This window comes from Lactuca virosa, chromosome 3 (assembly GCF_052849685.1).
Source record: "Lactuca virosa cultivar CGN04683 chromosome 3, Lactuca_virosa_CGN04683_v6, whole genome shotgun sequence".
NCBI lineage: Eukaryota > Viridiplantae > Streptophyta > Magnoliopsida > Asterales > Asteraceae > Lactuca > Lactuca virosa.
In genome coordinates this window covers 338,296,978-338,319,692 of record NC_136428.1, presented here as the reverse complement: position 1 = coordinate 338,319,692, position 22,715 = coordinate 338,296,978, and the positions used below count along the sequence as shown (strand labels likewise).

Below are 22,715 nucleotides of genomic sequence, written 5' to 3'. Positions count from 1 at the left end.
AGTGAAACCATGGTTGGTTTTGCTACTCCCTCTTCTAACCTGAAGGATGCTCAATGCTTCTACTGTCAGGAAAAGGGGCACTGGAAGCGAAGCCGCCCCAAGTACGTGCAGGATATTAAGGATGGGAAAGTAAAACCCACCCATGTAGGTATTTACACTATATTGTCTAATAACTCACCACATACTAATTCTTGGGTCCTTGATACAGGGTGTGGAATTCACATATGTTCTGATTTGTAGGGCCTAAAAAGAAGTGAGAATGTGGAGCACAGGAAGATAAACTTGATCATGGGGAATAGGAAAGTTTCACCTGTCACCAAGATTGGAGTTTATTCTTTATTGCTTAGTAGTGCGTTAATATTAGATTGGAATAAATACTGTTACTCGTCTGAAATGGCGAGAAATATTATTTCTTTTCATGGTTTGTATAAATAAGGATTTACTTTTTCATTTGATAATGAATGTGGTGGTATTGATGCTTTCTATAATGGTGTTCTTTATTTTAAAGCATTACCTTGTGATGGTGTATATGAAACGGTGTTGGTTGTAGACAACTTAGGAAATAATGTTTTGCATATTGATTCTTCCACTAGTTTGGATAAGGCAACCTTATGGCATTGTCGTCTTGGACATGTTAACAAGAAGCGCATAGGCCAAATCCAAAAGGCTGGAGTCTTGGAGTCATTTGAAGTAAGGTCAGATGATAGTTGTGAATCTTATTTACATGGAAAAATGACTAAGTCACCCTTCACTGGTATTTGTGTTAGGGTGAGGGTTTGTTGGATCTCATACACACAGATGTCTGTGGACCCATCAGAACTGCCACAAGGGATGCTAACCGCTTCTATGTGACTTTTACTAATGATTACAGTAGACATGGCTATGTCTACTTAATCAAGCATAAGTCAGAAACCTTTGAGAAATTGAACGAGTTTAAACAGGACGTGGAGAATCAGTTGGGCAGGAAGATAAAGATGCTCTGATTCGATCGAGGTGGTGAGTATCTTAGTATCGAATTCCTTGATTATCATAAGGAATGTGGAATTGTTTCACAATTGACACCTCCTAGGACACCACAACTGAATGGTGTGGCTGAGAGGCGTAATCGGAACTTGTTGGACATGGTTCATTCCATGATGAGTCGAGCTTCGTTACCAATCTCATTTTGGGGGTATGCCTTATAGGCTATCGCCCATATCCTTAATCTAGTCCCTACCAAGAAGGTTGCCAAAACACCTCACGAGATGCGGATTGGGAAAGTTCCCAATTTAGTCCACATACAGATTTGGGGTTGCGAGGCTTTCTTGAGGCGCAAGACTCATGACAAGCTCGAACCTTGAAGTGAGCGATGTATTTTCATCGGCTACCCACAAAAATCCTTTGGTTATCTCTTCTACAGACCTAGTGAAAATGTGGTCTTTGTAGCAAGGAGAGGAGTCTTTCGTGAGAGAGAATTCATAAGTCAAGGAAACAGTGGGAGGCAAATTGACCTTGAATAACTTAAAGAGTCAAGCGGTGAAGGAACCTCAAACACTAGCAATCAACCTGAGGAGGAAACTCCTGTTGAGCCGATTGATGAGTCCGTACCTCTGAGGCGTTCCACAATAGTTAGGAACCCACCTGAGCATTACTATGGTTACTGTGGAAGGTGATGCATTTATCAGTGATAGTACACTGGTAAATTTGGATGAGCCTAACAACTTTAAGGAAGCCATGGCAGGCCCTGAGTCTGCCAAATGGAAAGAGGATATGAATAGCAAGATTCAGTCCATGTATAACAATCAAGTTTGGAACTTGGTTGACAATGTACCGGGTCGTAAGACAGTCGGGTGCAAATGGATCTTCAAGAAGAAGACCAACATGGATGGGAATATACACATTATAAAGCACGACTGGTTGCGAAAGGTTTTACTCAAACTCTGGGAGTTGATTATGATGAATCCTTTTCACCAATAGCGAATATTAAATCTATTATGGTTATGCTAGCCATTGCTGCATTTCATGATTATGAAATATGGCAAATGGATGTCAAAACCGCTTTCCTTAATGGAAAGTTGGCTGAGGATGTTTACAAGAGTCAGCCAGAGGGTTTTGTCTATGCAAAGTACCCTAATAGAGTGTGTAAGCTTGAGAAAACCATCTATGCATTGAAACACGCATTTCGCAGACGGAATCTTTGTTTCGATGACAAATTCCAAGAGTTTGGCTTTTCGAGGAGCGAGGATGAGTCTTGTGTATATGTAAAGGCTAGTGGGAGTATAGTTAGATTTTCGGCATCGTATGTGGATGACATACTTGTTGGATTAATGTCTAAGTCCATAACTATAATTGGTAAGACTTGACCCGACCCGGCATGGTCCATTTGGGTTGCATGGCATCATGCATTTGGATAGACTAAAATGAGAGAAATAACACTTAAGGTTTGTTAATATATTATAAGTTCTAATATATTAATAAGATTATTTAATTAGTATTGATCAAGAATTAATTTAGAATTAATTAAGTGATCAAAAGGAGACTAATTAAATATATGGGTTGATTGTGTAAATCATTCATTCTTTTATATGTGGGCTTGTGATCCAAGATTCCTTATGTTGGACTAAGTCCATGGGGTGACCCATGGATACTCCATGGAGGTTAAAATCCATGGAGCATAAGGAATGGGTAAAGTTGTGAGTTACATGATGTAACCCTAATAGCCACCATATAAAAGAATCCCATGGCTCAAGAAATCGACCACTATGTGTGTAATAGAAAGGGCTAGCCGATTTTATGAAGTGTTCCAATTTCTCTCAATTCATTCCATGTGTATTTGATGTTGTGTGAACCATTTGAGGTGTCACACTTGGGGCACTAGGCACTTAAGCTTCATGAAGACATTCTACATCAAAGAGGTATGTAATTCTAACTTATATATTCATATGAAGCAATGTTATTATGCTAGTTAGGATGAATACCTTGGAAAGTTCATATTTGCATGTATAATAGAGAAAACATAGATCCAAGGTATTTAGGGTTGCATGTACACTTAGGAGTGTTAGAATGCTCAAAACCCAACAGTGGTATCAGAGCCAGGTTTGTTTTCAATTATACTTGATGCAAATTGCTCAAAAATGCTGAAAAAATCGATTTTCTGGCTTTCTGGGCAATAGACTCGCCGAGTCCACTAATGAACTCGCCGAGTCCATGAAGAAAATCATCCTACTCGTCGAGTTGGTTGATACACTCGACGAGTAGGAGCCCCAGACAGCATTTTTTCGACTTTTTTGGCTCGAAATGGAATAGGAACATTACCCTAAGCTGTTTTTGAACTTATAAACTTGTTTTTGATGTGGTAATGTTCATGTTAATCCAATTTCAAAGATAATTGTCAATATATTCATGTTTTGTATTAGTTTAAGGTTTAGACTAATTATATGAAAAAGTTTGATTTGAATTATCTTGTTCTTATGAGTTGCTTAGATTAATAGAAAAATTAATTGATTATGTGTTTTCAATCCATTTTAATCTAAGAGTTGATTCTAAAATGTGTTTTTGTAACTTGTCCTCAAGTTATATGAAAAGTCACATTTAAGTTTCATAAAACTCATAAAAGTTGGCAATGGTTAAAAAAATTGAAGAGTCTTGTCCTCAAGTTATGGAGGTTCAAGAGTCACTTCATTAAGTAATAAAATGTGTAACCTTAATTAATTCCATAAGTTACACAATAAAGAAAAGTTACATTCTTTTATTAGTTTAAAGTCTTCCATAACTTGTCCTCAAGTTATGGAACTTGAAGAGTCTTTTAATTAAAACTACTTTAAACACATAAGTTATGGAATTAATTAGTTTTGAATATTTTCAAAACTTGCCCTCAAGTTTTGGAATTTGAAAAAGTTTTCACTTATAAATACTTTAATTCCAAGTTAGCCCTTAGAATTTTAAAATTTAAAATTCAACCCTTATACTTTATAATATTATAAGTTAATAATATTTATATATATATATATATATATATATATATATATATATATATATATATATATGTATGTATAAGAGTAAAGTCAGTCTTACCGTTAGTAGGCCTCATTTACGAAGCCGGTCTATAAGGGGGGTATAAGGTTACTGCCTATAAAATGGCAGTTTAATGGGTGTCCACTCTCACCCACCGCTTCCTTGACTGGTGGAGGGTCGTTAGCCGAACGGGTAGGACAAGGACTAGAATTCTCCCTTCATTAAAAGTATTAATGATAAATACTAAGTAACTAAACCTTTTATAAATACCTAATCTTAGTTACTTAGGAAAAAGTGAATAATGTGCTAATCCATGAAATTACACTTTGCACTTTGTTTAAGTCGGTTAGTGGAGCGTGTGTGGTTAACCGGCACACTAACTCGTATTTAACAAGGTAGGCAAAGGGTAACTTAATATTTATCATAGTATCGGTGGAGCGTGTGTGGTTAACCGGCACATCGATTAAGGGGTAAATATTAAGGGTACCAAGTATATTTGCATGGTTACTTCACACCTTGTTTTGTGATCCTCGGCATCCCAGTCACAAAACCCGAAGGGCACACTCGAGATTGAAACATGCCATTGAACAGTTCAATGAATCTCAAAAGATCTAGGAGTTTCAAATCCAAGTAAAACCTAATTAAATTATTTCGTTTTCATGGTGGAAATTGGTGAATCGTCATTCACCTACCTTCAAATATTTTATAGCTTGGATTACGGCATCCCTCTTCCGAGTTATAAAATAGTTTGTAGGGTCCTAGCCTTAATATTTCATATTGGGTGTTATATTAAGGACTTTAAATCAACTATCTTGAATATCTCCCAAAAGATGATCTTCCCAAATCTCTTCAAACAAGTTTTCCTAAAATGAAGATGATGTCCCATGGAAATCATACTTCTTTCACCTCCTCCAATTATTCTCCCTAACCCACAAGTTCTTGGAAAGTTTAAGGTCAGTCAAGCCCTATTGGCAAGCAAAGGTCTTTGTGTGATCACATCTTGGAGATGTAGTCACATATTGACAAGCCGGGAGAGTTGGGTGTCAAAGTCTTGAGAAAGTTGGTGGCTCAACTACTTTCTAAGTTACATAGTGAGTTCTTTTGGGACTACTATGTGACAGACCATGACTTGACCCTTAATGATCTTAACTATCTGCTTGGTGCTGCTGAATCAGAAATGATTTGAGGACTAGTAAAGCGAATTTGATTAGAAGATCAACTTCCCAAACCTTCTATTGCCAAAGGATAGGGCATTTGTTGCGAAGCTGCCTAATTTACCTGAACAATCATAAGGTTGGTAAAGTCAAAGAGTTTGACTCTACTTCAGGTAAAGTGCACTATCTAACTCTATTAAGTTCCTATTTGAGATTCTTATACATGGTGTGACCAGATCACATTTTGATGTTTTGTAGAATCGAAGAGAGGAAGCTTAAAGGAAGTATATGCTGATTCTGATCGCGAAGATGGATTTCGATCGCATGGTTCGGTGATCAGAATTGTGAGTTGTTGCTTAAGAGTTATGATATATTGCTTAGGAATAGATAACAACAAATTTTTCATATGCATTTGCATTGTAAGGATAAGTTTTTCCGCAAGTTTTAAATAAAAGATAAGGTTTTATTTTATTTATTTTGAATATCCTTACAGTGGCATTTATGAAAAATGGTTGTTTGTATGATTCCATTGATAGCAATATTGGAAAATGGATTTGATTCTTTCGGATGTGGTAGTGTCATAATTTACCAAATAAGGAAAGATTCTCATCACCCAAGTTTCAATTGGACCGAAACTTAGAATCATACAAGTTGTATGATGAATGAGAATTTTCATCATTGGAAAATTAAGCCAAGTGAAAGGACTAAGGGATTGAGTACACATTCGTGTGCACTGGTCAAGTCCACCACAAAGATCGATAAGACTATTCGTCATGATTTACTAAAGTTTAGTAAATATGGTTATACTTACAAGTTTAAGTATAATTCTGAAACATTGGAAAATATTCGATGTATGGCAGAACGAATGAGAAGTATCAAATTAGGCAGAAAGATAAAAGTTTCTCAAATCTGAAAAGATGGGAGAGTACTTTAGTATCATGTTTTATGATCATCTTAATGATTAAGATACCATATCACAAATGATCCTCTAAGGACATCTTAGTGCTTTCTTATGGCTAAGAAGAGGAGTCATGAATTGTTGGAATGGTTAAATCAAGAAGATGAGTCATACTTCATTCCAAAAGCAAAGTCTTAGAGTCATACTCCAAGATTGTAACTTGAGTGACACATCTTAAAAAAGGTTTATTAAGACTAATCAAATGTAAGAGTAAAATGTTTTCTACTCTTGTACATTTGAAATTGGTAAGTTGTGATGTTTTGGATAAAACAGAGACCAACTTAGGCCAATTGCGTGAAGTGTTAGTCTTGATAAGAATCTGCACTATCCCTTGAATATTTGTTTTTTCAAGGAATGGTTCTTGACAAGAGAGTCTTATATGTCAAGAGGACAGTGGGAGTCTTAAAGGTCTTGAAGGTTTCAAGAACTAATCAAGGATAAAACCTATAGTTCTTCACTAGCACACGACTTGAGGTTTATAACCTATCGTGTTGACATTTCTATGCCCATAACTACTTGGAAGCAATGGCAGGCCCTTGGGCTGCCAGGTGGCAAGAAGTTAAGACTGCACAAGTTCAATCCATATGAATTTGGAAGTGTCACTAACCTTGTCTTGTGATTATGGTTTTGACAAAATTCATATGGATAGGAACTCATACACCATAAAATCTAAGTGTCTTAAGGTTTCTCTCCGATTCATGAAAATGATGGTGAGGAAACGCTTTCACTAAGTAGATTATTAGTAGATAGCAATTGTGACATTTGCATTCTCAAAGTCGTTAGTGGAGCGTGTGTGGGTAACCGGCACACTAACATAGACTTGTGAGAAATGGCAAAGGTCTAACCAATTGAGACTATGATTACGGTATCCCTTTTCATAGTTCTATAAAATTGTTTAGACACACATGTGAGCTATCTAAGGAAATGTGTATGATTTTGATAAAGTTTTATCGAAGCATCTTGTATCAGAAATCTGAACTTTGGTAAGAAAGTCAATAAAGTATTGATTTCTAGAAGTCCAGCTGTTTTCTGAGTACATGTCAAAGCTAGTGGGAGCATAAGTGTTATGCTAATAATCATCATGTTAGTGGGAGCATGATTATTATGTTAAGTGTTAATTATAGAAAACAAAAGGGTTTCAATTGGGAAAAGTTGTTTTGCTATAATTAAGGGAGAGGAAATTATACTTCATTTCAATTCTAAAAGCTTAGATTGAGATTTTGATCATCTTTAGTCAGGGATATATATATGAATTTTGTGTTGGAATGGTTCAACATAAGGAAATTCTATATATATTGCGTTTTCAAAATTCGATTATGATTACGGCATCCCTCTTCATAGTCAAATTTTGAGAACATGGCAAATAAAAAATATTGTAGCAAAAGATGGTCTACTATGATGTCTTTATGTGAGACATCATGAATCGTGTCCCATATGCTTCGGATATAGGATCGATTGCATGTGCTATAATATTTATCCTTTCTAAATTTTATGAATGCCTAAGGCATTAAGATCTAGAATTGGATATGACTAAAATGATTAAACAATTGTCGAGGAAAATCTAAGGTTTACCAAAGATTGGTTGCTCAGGGATAGTTGGAAGTATAGTGTTAATTTTTGGAAAGGAACATAATTGACATATTCTAAAAAGAGGCAACTCTTGTTCAGAAGTGACAGTCAAAATGAGAATATGGAAATATTCCCAAAGGTAGAAGTTGTTCATTCAATCTGTGTAAGATTAGGAAACTTAATGCAAGAAGGTTGTTCAAAGCAATGTACTTTGAATTTGAGACTTTGGTTCCATGGAATGCTCTCCATTGGGATACTCTGTAATGATTGTTGACAAGTCTTTGTGACTTTGTGCATAGTCATTACGAGAGGATCAATGCATATAAGTTTAGAATCTAACAGATTTCGTTAAATGGTAGGGATTTGGAATTCTTACATTTACGATAAAGATTTGGGATTGTGAAATGAGCATCATTGGAATCATGTTCAATTGATCTATTTCACAAAGTAAAGATCATAGATAAACATAGTGTGCATACTTGATGTATGGCATGACTAGTGTTTACAAAACATAGTTTACATCCTTGGAGCATGGGACAACTATTGTTTTAATTCAAGTATAAAGTTGATTATTTGAAACATTATACAATGAATAATGAGTAATCAATATGGTGTTTAAATAAAAGGTGTTTTATTTACTCTCAAAGGTGCTTGGGACCATAGAGGATTAGTATTATTCTTGTGTTTCACTTTGCATGTTTTGACTTCCAGAATAACTAGGTTATTCTTTCCGAATGACTAAGTTATTCAAACCATCCACAGTCCATAATACGTTGGAAGTAGGTATTAAGGCAAGACTGTCATGAATCGGGTTTGTAGATGTCCAAGGTAGTGGACATAGTAAGAGTTACTACAACATTCATGAGTACTCCTGGAATAGGGATTCGAGTGTTGGATTCAACCCACGCTCATTTGAATCACTTCATGGATTTTATCACGAGTGATCATGAGACGATAATATCTTATATTCTTCAAACCTAGAGATATGAGTTGTTACTATGAGTTGGTTGTACATTGATTGCACGAAAACGCATTCGGTAACTCAATGTTATAAAACGTGCCTTTGTGTATGATTCAACAAGTAGTACAACAAGCCATATGAGTCGAAGTTTATCCATTCCTTTTACCTTCGGGATAAAAGCGATATATGTGGGCCCCTCGATGATTTGGTGATGACAAATGTAAGTGCTCGGCCGGGCCAGGACTGATTTGATGTGTTCAATTAGTCAGTCGTCATAAATCGGAAATCGGGAAACAACAAATGGACAGAGAGAATGATTATAATCCATGTCTCAGTCCATATGATATCTAGAATGGAGGAATATATGATCCCTGATCTAATGGACAAGTCATTGACAAAGGTCAGAGATCATCGGCAAGGTCAGAGTTCGACAGAAGCTTTTGAGAGCTACGATTGACAGTCGGTTCTTGAAGTCATACGCAATAATAGTTTTAGACTTATCCAAGTGGGAGACTGTTGCATTAATGTCTAAGTCCATAACTATAATTGGTAAGACTTGACCCGACCCGGCATGGTCCATTTGGGTTGCATGGCATCATGCATTTGGATAGACTAAAATGAGAGAAATAACACTTAAGGTTTGTTAATATATTATAAGTTCTAATATATTAATAAGATTATTTAATTAGTATTGATCAAGAATTAATTTAGAATTAATTAAGTGATCAAAAGGAGACTAATTAAATATATGGGTTGATTGTGTAAATCATTCATTCTTTCATATGTGGGCTTGTGATCCAAGATTCCTTATGTTGGACTAAGTCCATGGGGTGACCCATGGATACTCCATGGAGGTTAAAATCCATGGAACATAAGGAATGGGTAAAGTTGTGAGTTACATGGTGTAACCCTAATAGCCACCATATAAAAGAATCCCATGGCTCAAGAAATCGGCCACTATGTGTGTAATAGAAAGGGCTAGCCGATTTTATGAAGTGTTCCAATTTCTCTCAAGTCATTCCATGTGTATTTGATGTTGTGTGAACCATTTGAGGTGTCACACTTGGGGCACTAGGCACTCAAGCTTCATGAAGACATTCTACATCAAAGAGGTATGTAATTCTAACTTATATATTCATATGAAGCAATGTTATTATGCTAGTTAGGATGAATACCTTGGAAAGTTCATATTTGCATGTATAATAGAGAAAACATAGATCCAATGTATTTAGGGTTGCATGTACACTTAGGAGTGTTAGAATGCTCAAAACCCAACAATACTACTCATAGGAAATGACATCCCAACCTTGCAGGAGGTTAAGTCCTGGCTTGGGAAGTGTTTCGCTATGAAGGACCTTGGAGAAGCTGCCTATATCCTAGGGATAAGGATATTGAGAGACAGGAGTAAGAGAATAATTGGACTTAGTCAAAGTACCTACTTGGATAAGGTGCTGAAAAGATTCAGCATGCAGGATTCGAAGAAATGTCACTAACCAATCCACAGTAACGCCAAACTGAGTAAGACTTAGAGCCCGAGTACAGAGGCTGAGATAGCTGAGATGAGTTGAGTACCATATGCCTCCGCTGTAGGCTCGATCATGTATGTTATTGTTGGATTAGATGTCTAAGCCCATAACTATTATCGGTATGTACTTGATGCGAGAGTAGCATGGTCCATTTGGGTTGCATATCATCAGGACAATTTGTTAGGATGGACTTTTGAGAGAAGATGTTATATATGGTTTATTAATATATTATAAGTTATAATATATTAATATGAAATCATATGAGTTAATTAGTATTGATAGAGAATTAATTTGGAATTAATTTTTTGATCAAAAGAGACTAATTAAATCTATGGGGACTAATTATGTTAATTAATTATATTTATATGTGTTGGGCTTATGATCCATGTTGGACCAAGTTTATGTATGGATACTAAAGAGTTGGGCCACATGAACCATGGATCATAAAACCCATGGGTATGCATTTGGGTTATACCCATGACTCTTGAAATACCACACATATAAATACATGCATCATGACCTAAAAACGCCACTTGTGGTTACACATGAAGTTCTTGGAGTTCATAGGTGTTTTGGGTGCATGGAGATTCTCTCTCAAGTTCATCCTTTGTCCATGGTGTGTTGTGATTCCACTTGACGCTTCCACACTATTAGGGCTAAGCTCTTAAGGCTAAATACATCAAGACTTCAAGCTCCACCATAAGGTATGTTATCCTAACTAGATTCTTGTGTAGTATATGATATTTGCATGCTAGTATAGGGTAATACCTTGGAAACTTCATATTTGCATGTATAATAGAGAAAACATAGATCCAAGGTATTTAGTGTTGTATATGCACCATAGGATGTTGTAGTATACTAAAACCCAACAGTGGTATCAGGGCCATGAGTTGTTTTCTGTTATATTCATGCAAATGTTTGATTTTCAAAGTTGAAAAAAAAAGGAAAAAAACATGAAGTTTGTCCGATTTTAAGATAATTACTTGTTTTGTGAAAAACTAATTATTTTTAAAATTTGAATCATTTGCTATATGAGTTGAATTATGTCAAATTTAGTAAAAGATAAAATGATATGATTATTTTATTAGTTTTAAAAGTTTGATCTAAATGTTTTTAAGGAGTTACAAATTTTGTCATAAAATTTTGGAGCTCAAAAGTCTTTTTAAAAGTTGTGATCTTAGGAGTTTTGAAACTTCCATAAGTTATGGATGTGAAATGTCTCATTCATTAACTCTTTAGGTTATGAATTCCAAGAGTCTTCAAAGGATAATTGTCAAAGTTTCAAGTTTTGTATTAGTTTATATGATTAGCTAATTTCTTGAAAATTGTTGATGTGAATTATCTTTACTTATGAGTTTAATCTAGATCATAGAAAAATTATTTGATTATGGTGTTAATTGGAATATTTGATCTTAATGGTTTTTATGAACTCCATAATCTGTCTTCAAGTTATGGAAAATGAAGAGTTTTTCTTTTTAAAGTGTCATTAAGTCTCATAGGTTATGAAAATGGAAGAGCCTCTATATTTAATGTCATCATTAAATGATTTTATGTCTTTCATAACTTGTCCTCAAGTTATGGAACTTGAAAGGTTTTTCATTAAACCATAATTAAACTCATAAGTTATGAAAATCCAAGAGTTTTGAAAAGTTTCAAAGCTTGCCCTCAAGTTTTGGAATTTGTAAAGTTAACTCCCCATGTATACTTTAATTCCAACCCTTAGAATTTTTAAAAGTTAAAATTCAAACTTTATGGACTTCATTAAATTAATTAAAGTGTTTCATTAAAAGAGTTAATAATTCCATAAAGAGATGGTTTAAGTTTAATTAAATTAAGAGTATAGTTTAATTAATAGATTAAACCACCAAGTATTTTAAATGTTTAAAATACACCCTTATACTATTATTATAATTTTAATTATATAGATATGTATAAGAATAAGTCAATCTTACCATTAGTAGGCTTCATTCACGAAGTCGGTCTATAAGGGGGGTATAAGGTTACTGCCTATAAAATGGCAGTTTAATGGGTGTCCACTCTCACCCAACGCTTCCTTGACCGGTGGAGGGTCGTTAGTCGAACGGGTAGGACAAGGACTATAATTCTCCTTTCATTAAAAGTATTAATGATAAATACTAGGTAACTAAACATTTGTAAATTCCCAATCTTAGTTACTTAGGAAAATGTGAATAAGGTGCTAATCCATGAAATTACACTTTGCACTTTGTTTAAACCGTTAGTGGAGCGTGTGTGGTTAACCGGCACACTAACCTGGATTTAACAAGGTAGGCAAAGGGTAACTTAATATTTATCATAGTATCGGTGGAACGTGTGTGGTTAACCGGCACATCGATTGAGGGGTAAATATTAAGGGTACCAAGTATATTTGCATGGTTACTTCACACCTTGTTTTGTGATCCTCGGCATCCCAGTCACAAAACCTAAAGGGCACACTCGAGATTGAAACATGTCATTGAAAAGTTCAATGAATCTCAAAAGAACTAGGAGTTTCAAAACCAATTAAAACCTAATAATACATTTCGTTTATCTTGGTGGAAATTGGTGAATCGTCATTCACCTACCTTCAAATATTTTATAGCTTGGATTACGGCATCCCTCTTCCAAGTTATAAAATAATTTGTTGGGTCCTAGCCTTAATATTTCATATTGCGTGTTATATTAAGGACTTAAATCAACTTTACTTGACTATCTCCTATTGTTGATGTCTGGTTTAGACAACAATGATCTTCCCAAATCAAGCTTTCCTAATGAATATGACTTCCCGAGTTTGGCTCATGGAAGGCATACTTCTCTTCCTCCACCTCCTCCAGTTATTCTCCCTGACCCACAAGTTTAAGGACTTGAAAAGTTTAAAATCACTCAATCCCTACTCACAGTAAAACATAAAATTGGAAGTCTTGTGTGCACTCATGTCTTAGGACTGAAGTCACACAGTGATAGGTTGAGAATGTTGGGTGATGTTGTCCGAGAATGTTGGGTGTTGTTGTCCCAAGGAAGTTGACTATTGACTGGGTCTTTCAGTCACTTCCCGAGTCATATAGAAAGACGACTATGTGACAGATCACGACATGACCCTAATGGATCTTTCTTATTTGCTTATTGCTGCTGAATCATAAATGATTTGGTGCAATAGTCAAGCAAATATGGATGGAAGGTCTATTTCTTAAACTTCCATGGACATGGACAATGGTGACATTGGAAGTTCAGAAAACCTTTCTCTTCCCAATGGAAAGGGATCGGCCTTGGTCAACCCGGTTGACCGGAAGGTAAAGAGAAAGTCTAAGTCTGGAATAGCCTGTGTACCATTCCCAAAGAGTCTATATGTTCTCAGTGTGAAGAAAAGGGGCATTGGAAGCGAAGCTGCCCAAGCTACCTGAAAGAAAGAAGAATCAAAAGTTTGACTTTGCTTCAGGTAAGTCCACTATCTAACTATGTTAAGTTCCCAGTTGATGATTCTTAATACAAAATGTGACTCGGTTGCATTTTGATATTTGGCAGGATCAAGCAAAGGGAAGGAAACTTAAAATAGAGTATGCTGAATTTGATCGCGAAGATGGATTTCTTTCGCTTGGTTGAAGATTGAATTCTTGAGCTACTTCTTAGGAGTTATGATAGATTGCTAGGAAACATGTAATAGCATAGTTTTCATTTCAAGTTACATTGTAAGGAAAAAAATTTCCGCATTTTGATAAATAAATAAAAATTTGTTTTACTTTATTTTATATCTCCTTACAATGACATTTATGAAAACTTGATGTTTGTATGTTTCTAGCAACATTGGAAAAATGAATTTGATTCTTTCATTTGTGGTAGTGTCTAAATTTACCAAGTAAGGAAAGATTCTCATCACCCAAGTTTCGATTGGACCGAAACTTGAAATCATGCAAGTTAGATAGTATGATGAATGAGAAGTTTTATTTTTGGGGAATTAAGACTAGTTCCTTGTTCACATGTATATGTGACTCAAGTGAAGGACTAAGGTATCAAGTACACTTTCTTGTGCACTTGTCAAAGTCCACCACAAAAGATGGATAAGACTATTCGTCATGATTTACTAAGGTTTATTAAATATGATTATACTTACAAGCTTAAGTTTAACTCTGAGACATTGAAAAAATTCCAAATGTATGGCAGAGCGAATAAGAAGAATCAAATTAGGCAGAAGGATAAAAGTTTCTCAAATCTGAAAAGATGGGAGAGTACTTTAGTATCATGTATATATGATCAACTTAATGATTAAGAGACCTTATCACAATTCATCCTCTAAGTGCATTCTGATAGCTAAGAAGAGGAGTTATGAATTGTCGAAGTGGTTAAATTAAGAAGATGAGTCATACTTCGTTCCAAAACAAATATTAGAGTCATACTCCAAGATTGTAACTTGAGTGATATATCTTAAAGAAGTTTTAAAAACACTTCTTAAATGTAAGAGTAAAAGTTTTCTACTCTTGTACATTTGAAATTGGTAAGTTGTGATGTTTTGGATAAAACAAAGACCAACTAAGACCAATTGTGTGAAGTGTTTATCTTGATTAGAATCCACACTATCTCTTGAATATTTGACAAGAAAGTCTCATTGGTCAAGAAGACAGTGTGAGTCTAAAAGATCCTGAAATGGTTTCAAGAACTAATCAAGAATAAAAACTTGTATTCCATCGCTAGCACACAACTAGAGGTTTATAACCTATCGTGTTGACATTTATGTGCCCATTCGAGTTAAGTTGGCTATATATATTTGAGTTCTACATGTTCTCAATTGTTTGCATAACTACTTGGAAGCAATGGCAGGCCCTTGTGCTGCCAGGTGGCAAGAGGTTAAGATTGCACAAGTTCAATCCATATGAGTTAGGATTTGTCAGTAACCTAGTCTTGTGATTATGGTTTTGACAAATTCACGTGGATAAGAACACATATACCATAAATTCTAAGTGTCATAAGGTTTCTCTCCGATTCATGAAAATGATGGTGAGGAAATTCTTTCACTAAGTAGATTTTAAGTAGATAGCAATTGTGATATTTGCAGTTCTCAAAGTCGTTATTGGAGCGTGCGTGGTTAACCGACACACTAACATTGACTTATGAGAAATGGCAAAAAGTATAAACAGTTGAGACTATGATTATGGCATCCATTTTCATAGTTCTGAAATTGTTTAGACACACCTGTGAGCTATCTAAGATAAGGTGTATGATATTGATAAAGTCTTATCAAAGCAATCTAGTATCAGAAATCTGAACTTTGGTAAGAATGTCAATGAAGTATTGACTTCTAGAAGTCCAACTGTTTTCTGGATACATGTCAAAGCTAGTGGGAGCATAAGTGTTATGCTAATAATCATCATGTTAGTGGGAGCATGATAATTATGATAAGTATTGCAAGTTAGCAATGTTAATTATAGAAAACAAAAGTTTCAATTCGTGAGGTTGCAGGGGTTGAAAAAAGTTGTTTTGCTATAATTAAGGGAGAGGAAATTAAACTTCATTTCAATTCTAAAAAGCTTAGATCGAGTTTATAATCATTCTAAAGAGCTTATATTGAGATTTTAATCACCTTTAGTCAAGAATATATATATGAATTTCATGTTGGATTGGTTCAACTTAAGAAAATTCTATATATTGCGTTCTCAAAATTCGATTATGATTACGGCATCCCTTTTCATAGTCAAATTTTGAGAATATGGCAAACAAAATTATTATGGCAAAAGACTGGTCTAGAACCATGTCTTTATGTTAAATATCATGAATCGTGTCCCATTTACTTTGGGTACAAGATCGATTACGTGTGCTATAATATTTATCCTTCTGAATTTTCCAAATGCCTTGGGGCATTAAGGGGAACAATGTCTAGAATTGGATATGACTAAAGTGATTAAGCAATTGTCGAGGACAATCTAAGGTTTACCAAAGATTGGTTGCTCAAGGACAGTTGGAAGTATACTTTTAATATTGGAATGACCATATTGACATAGTCTGAAAAGAGGCAACTCTTGTTCAGAAGTGGTAGTAAAAATGGGAATATAGAGCTGTCTTCATAGGTGGAAACAATCTATGTAAGGTTAAAGAAACTTAATGCAAGAAGCATGTTCAAAGCAATGCGCTTTGAATCTGAGACATCGTTTCCATGGAATTGCTCTCCATTGGGATACTCTGTAATGATTGTTGCCAAGCCTTTGTCGCTTTTTGCATAATCATTACAAGAGGAACAGTGCATATAAGTTTAAAATCTAAACAGATTTCGATAAATGATAGGAATTTGGAATTCTTACATTTAAGACAAGGATTTGGGAGTGTGAAAAGATAATCATTGAAATTTTGTTCAATTGATCTAGTTCACAAAGAAAAGGATCATAGACAAACATAGAGTTCATACTTGGTGTATGGCAAAGCTATTGTTTAGAAAACATAGTGTACATGTTTGGAGCATGGGACACCTAGTGTTTTAATTCAAGTATGAAGTTGATAAAACCGAAACAATGAATAATGAGTAATTAGTATGGTGATAAATAGAAAGTGTTTTATTTATATTCATAGGTTTTGATACCATATTAGATTCATTTATTCTTGTGTTTCACTTTGCATGTTTTGACTTCCATAATAACTAGGTTATTCTCCCGGAATGACTAAGTTATTCAAACCATCCACAGTCGGACATATGTTGGAAGTAGATATGAATCAAGACTGTCATGGGTTGGCTTGTAGAGGTCCAAGTTGGTGGACAAAGTTGTGCTACAACACTCATGAGTGCTCATAAGTTCTGAGTATTGGATTCAACCCGCGCTCATTTGAATCACTTCATGGATTTTATCACGAGTGATCATGAGACGATAATATCTTATATTCTTCAAACCTAGAGATATGAGTTGTTACTATGAGTTGGTTGTACATTGATTGCACGAAAACGCATTCGGTAACTCGATGTTACAAAACGTGCCTTTGTGTATGATTCAACAAGTAGTAGAACAAGCCATATGAATCGAAGTTTATCCATTCCTTTTACCTTCGGGATAAAAGCGATATATGTGGGCCCCTCGATGATTTAGCGATGACACATGTGAGTGCTTGGCCAAGCCAGGACTAAATTTATTTTTTCAATTAGTCAGTCGTCATAAATCAGAAATCGGGTAACAACAAATGGACAGAGAGAATGATTATAATCCATGTCTCAGTCCATATGATATCTAGAATGGAGGAATATATGATCCCTTATCTAATGGACGCGTCATTGACTTGTTCAGAGTTCGACAGCGGCTTTAAGAGCTACGATTGCTAGTCGGGTTATGAATGGAGGAGCAATTACTTGGAAAAGTTCCAAGCAGGAGACAGTAGCTGATTCAACTTGCGAATCAAAGTATATAGCAGCAAGTGAGGCATCGAAGGAGGCTATATGGCTAAAGAACTTCATTGGATACCTAGGAGTTGTACCAACTATAAAGGAGCCTATGAAGATTTTCTGTGATATTGAGAGTGCAGTTGCCTTAGCCAAGGAATCAACGGATCATGGAAAATCCAGGCATATCGATAGAAAATACCACTTCATTAAACATCGAATAGAAGAAGGACTCATCGAGGCAAAGAGGGTATCATCATATGAGAAACCAGCAGATCCCCTCACGAAGGGACTGTGTGGGGTTAAGCATTTACAGCATGTGAGGCGCATCGGACTGAAGGATGATATTAGTTTTAGTAATTAGATAGCTTTCGAAACTTGTAATAGTTTAAATGTAATTTGACATTTGATGTTTAAATAAAAGGTGTTTTTATTTACTAGTATGGTACTGTCTTGTGTCGATCATTTACTATTGTTTCAGTTTGCGTGTTTTGACTTCCAGAATAATTATGTTATGGTATATCATATTATTTAGACTGTCCACAGTCGATCATACTTTGGAAGTAGGTATTGAAAGAAGATTGTCATGAATTGGGTTTGTAGATTTGTCTGAATTGAATTAGACATAGCAATTGTTGTTGCAACATTTATGAGTGCTCATAAGTTCTGAGTATTAGATCCAACCCACGCTTACTGATATCACTTCATGGAATTTATCTCGAGTGATCATGAGACGGTAATATCATATAAGTCTTCAAACCAAGAGATATGAGTTGTTGACTATGAGTTGGTTATACATTGATAGTACGAAAACGCATCAGTAACTTGATGTTATAAAATGTGCTATTTTGTATAATTTGATGATTAGTTAGTACAAGCATATGAGTCGAAGTTTATCTGTTCCTTTTAGTCCATGGAGGATTAAAAGCGATATCTTGGGCCCCTCGATGATTTTGCTTTGATTTATGTGTGGGGCCGGTCAGAACCAAATTGATGTGTTCAGTTTAGTTCTATGTCAAACAAATCGGAAATTGGGAAACAAACTGCTGGACAATAAGTACGACGTTGTTCCATGTATTTGTTCGGCTGATATCTTGAACAGAGGATTTTATGATCACTTATCTTAAATGGCGCATCATCTTAGTTTTGCGAGACTTTGAAAGAGCTTCGATTACTCGTCGGATCCTGAAGTCATACCTGTAACTATAGTTATTAGACTTATCCAAGTGGGAGACTGTTGGATAAGGTGTCTAAGTCCATAACTATATTTAGTATCTACTTGACCCGGCTTGGCATGGTCCATTTGGGTTGCATGGCATTGCAACAATTAGATAGACAAAATGAGAAAAAGGACACTTATGATTTATTAATATATTATAAGTTCTAATATATTAATATGAAATCGTATTATTTAATTAGTATTGATCAAGAATTAATTTGGAATTAATTTTGTGATCAAAAGAGACTAATTAAATATATGGGGATTGATTTGGTAAACCATTCATTCTTATATAGTGGGCTTACGATCCATGATTCACTAGATTGGGCTAGGACCCATTGGGTGCTCCATGGATGCTCCATGGAGGTTAAAACCCTTGGATCATGGGGGAAATGAAAAGACATGCACATTAGGGTTTACATGGTGTAACCCTACATGTAACACACTATATAAAGAACCTCATATGGAGCAAATATCTAAGACTAGAAGGGAGAGGGCTAGCTGATTTTGTGCTCAAGTGTACTTCTCTCAAGTTATTCCAAGAGTTGTGGTGTTGTGTGAAGCATTTGAGGCATCACATTTGGGGTACTAGGCTCACAATGTCTTAAGAAATCCAAGCAACAAGAAAGGTATGTCATTCTACTAGTTTTTTGTATTACAAGTACCCCATAACATGCTAGTTAGGATGAGAACCTTGGAAAAATCAAATTGCATGTAAATTAGAGAAAACATAGATCCAAGGTTTCTAGGGTTGCATGTACATCATAGGAGTGTTAGAATGCTCAAAACCCATCAAATATACCATTCCAAATCAAACTGTTCGTCACGAATCACCTATAAAATTCAGAGAGATTTAGGAGCCCAAAGTTGCTTGGGTCCAAGTGAGGTTTTATTGAAAGCATGAATAGTTAATGCTATATCAACCAGATAAGATCTCCTTATCAAAGTAGAGATCTCTCCTTTCATGATTTTGAAAACAACAATCCTATTATCTTTGGGATTCTTTTCTTTGAAAGAAATTTTTCTTTGTTTAGCTTCAATTTGTTGCCTGGTGACCTTTTTCATGAATATCTTTTCCTTCTTTTTCAATTTTTTTTCGGAATCCTTGAAGGAAATTTTAGGATCCGAAACAACTTTTCCTTTGCCCTTAACATCTTTTGATGTAGTGACAGATTTTGAAACATTAGTTTTTGGAGAAAAATCATGTTTTGTCTTTTCCAAGGGTTTCATATATTTTGAAAATGTTGGTTTCGAAAAGACTTTTGGTTTTGAAACCTATGGAGATGAAGACTGTGGTTTTGAAAACGTTTTAGGTTTCGGACTTGGAGAGATTTTTGTATTTTGATTTGTAGATCTTTCTAGGTTAACTGAATTTGAATTTTTGGATTTCCAAAATCATTTTCTTTCATTTAATTTTTCCTGATATCTAGCATTCAGTTGACGTTTCTTAGCAATAAATTGCTCAACAGACTTATGAAAGTTAGCTCTAGGTTTCGCTTTTGTAACAGGGGTGTCAGTTTGTTCGGAAATTGTTTCAATTGGAACATTTTTAGTTCCACTTGGACAAACTTTTTCATAACCGGAGTTAACCTTATTTAATGGTTCAGCAACGTATCTCCCTTCGTTTTCCAAGAGGTCATCTCAGAAATACCTTTGGTTTCATCTTCATTATCAAAGGTAGAAGACCAGAAGAATTCGTCGCATCCGTCAGAATTATCTTCTTCTATAAGGGACGATAATTCTGATGTCTGATTATTGTTCATCCCAAAAGTTGTGAATACCTGATTCGGAACAGTTTGTACTTTTGGAAAAACTATTGCCTTTTCTTTTAAAACCTTTGAACCTTTATTTTCACAAATACAAACAAACTCAATTGAATTTTCAGAAATCAAGTTTTTCTTCGGTTCAGGTTCACTTTTTACAAATTCAGAACAATCAGTCTCATCCTCCACAAAAATTTCACTCATGTCACTTTCATCAATTCAGAAACATTTTCAGTATCAAGAGTATTTACTGAATTTAATTTTCTACACAACGAGTCAAAATTTTGCACAGTATCAGATTTAATTTGCTCTTTATCCTTTTTATCCAACATTTTTTTAACATATTTTTGTGTTCTTTGGACTGAATGTATTCTTCAATTTTTTCTAGTCCAATTTTGTACAATTCCGAGAAATCATTAGAAGAAACGATGGATTCGGATTTATAGCACTCTGCATTGATTTCGTACTCTTTCAATTCATGAAAGGGTAAAATCATTTTGTGTATGTTTTTGCCTATTTCACAATCAAGATGCAGTTGATTAATGTTAAAATATAACTTTTTTGCAATCAAACAAAAAATATTACTTTGTTTTAAAAGCGCTAGATTGTCTAAACCTAGTCAGCTCTAACTCCAACTTCTCTATCCACATCTGTCTCTCTTCACTTTTGTTTGTTACCCTGCTGATTTGATCATTCAGGTTAGAATTACTTAAACATGTTTGTTTTAAGCTATCACTAAAAATAGAGACTGTAAATATTAAATCATCTAATTCAGATTCGTAACGAGTGACAGGAATATTAAGATACTGAAGTACAGATTGTACCTTTTTGATAACTTTCTCGCATTTACTGACCTGTTCAGAAATAGGTCTAGCAGCGAAACAGTTATCAGAGGTCTAACCGCCATTAGTGGTGTATCCTCTCTGCTACGAGACATCACTGCGAACCATCAAACATCTTCCCTTGTACTCAGGTACTTCAAACTTCACTATAAAACATCCACCATGTGTGGGCTTCCGAACTTCCTCATCCTCCGAATCAATTGACCAAACTTCAACCCGTCCAAACTCCTCATCATCTTCCTGCACAATCAAAGCAAGTTTACCACTATCATCACTCTTTTTCTTTCTAAGATCCTCTATCTTTCGAAGATAGTAAGCTTCATCATCTTCTTCATCCTTCTTCTCACTCATTCTTCTTAACATACAATCCTTGTCCAAATGATTCTTGCCATGACAATAGTTGCAACATTAGTTGGAATCTCCCACTAGCTTTTTCTCTTTCTCCACCTCATCATTTTGAGAGTTCATGTGACTGTAGTTCCCTTACCAGTTCCTGTTTTTGAGGCATCCAAAATTCTTTTTCGCAAACCTTTTGGGATTTGACACCATTATAGCATATTCCTCTTTTGAAAGTTCACAATCTGAGCGATCGGACTCCGAATCTTCTTCTGCTACCTTTTTGCCCTTCGTAACCAGGGCCAATGATCCCATTCTAGATACAATCATCCCTTCCTTTGTCACTTCATCTTCGTGGGATCTAAGAATTCCCACCAGCTTCGCTAAGGTGTAGCTCTTAAACTGCTCATGAGCTTTTACAGGTTACACCACTGCTTTCCATTTGGACCTCAAACCATTCATAAACGTGACCCTTTGTTCTATTATTTCACATGTTATTTTGTGTTTTACCATCCTGCTTAAAAGATGGTTAAAACGATTGAATGTTTGATCAAGCTTCTCCTCTGGCTTCTGAACAAAAGCGCCAAACACCGAAAGAAGCAGCGACTGAATTGAGTGTTCCAGATCTACATCGCTTGAATAGAGTTATTTTAATCTATCCCAAATTTCCTTTCCCATTTCGCACACACTGACTAGACGAAAGGTATACGAAGGAAGAGAAAATATTATTATCCTCAGCGCCTTAATGTTACTCAACAACTTATCTTTCTCATCTTGTGTGATATCTTTGATATCAACTAGAAGAGCATTGTACTCTGCTTGAGTTTTGATGACTCTCCTAGTACCCGTGTGAGAATAAGTTCTCTCAGTCATGGCTTGCCAAATCATTGTACCATGGTCTTCAATACCCAGAATGTAGTCCTCGAAATGTAAGGCCAAGACTTCATTGTCTTGTGGGAAGAGAATTGGGATCCTGGTAGTAGATCCTATACTGCTGGAAATATTGAAAGATAGAGTGTATTGATTGTCGTGCTGCATGTTGTTGATTC

At 35.3% G+C, this 22,715-nt stretch overlaps 1 pseudogene; it reads right to left on the bottom strand.

Annotated features, from left to right (window-relative positions):
- The window catches only part of LOC145164802 (receptor-like serine/threonine-protein kinase NCRK), a 28,133-nt pseudogene extending 7,441 nt beyond the window's left edge, over window positions 1–20,692 (bottom strand).
- Window positions 20,693–22,715: the final 2,023 nt, after the last annotated feature.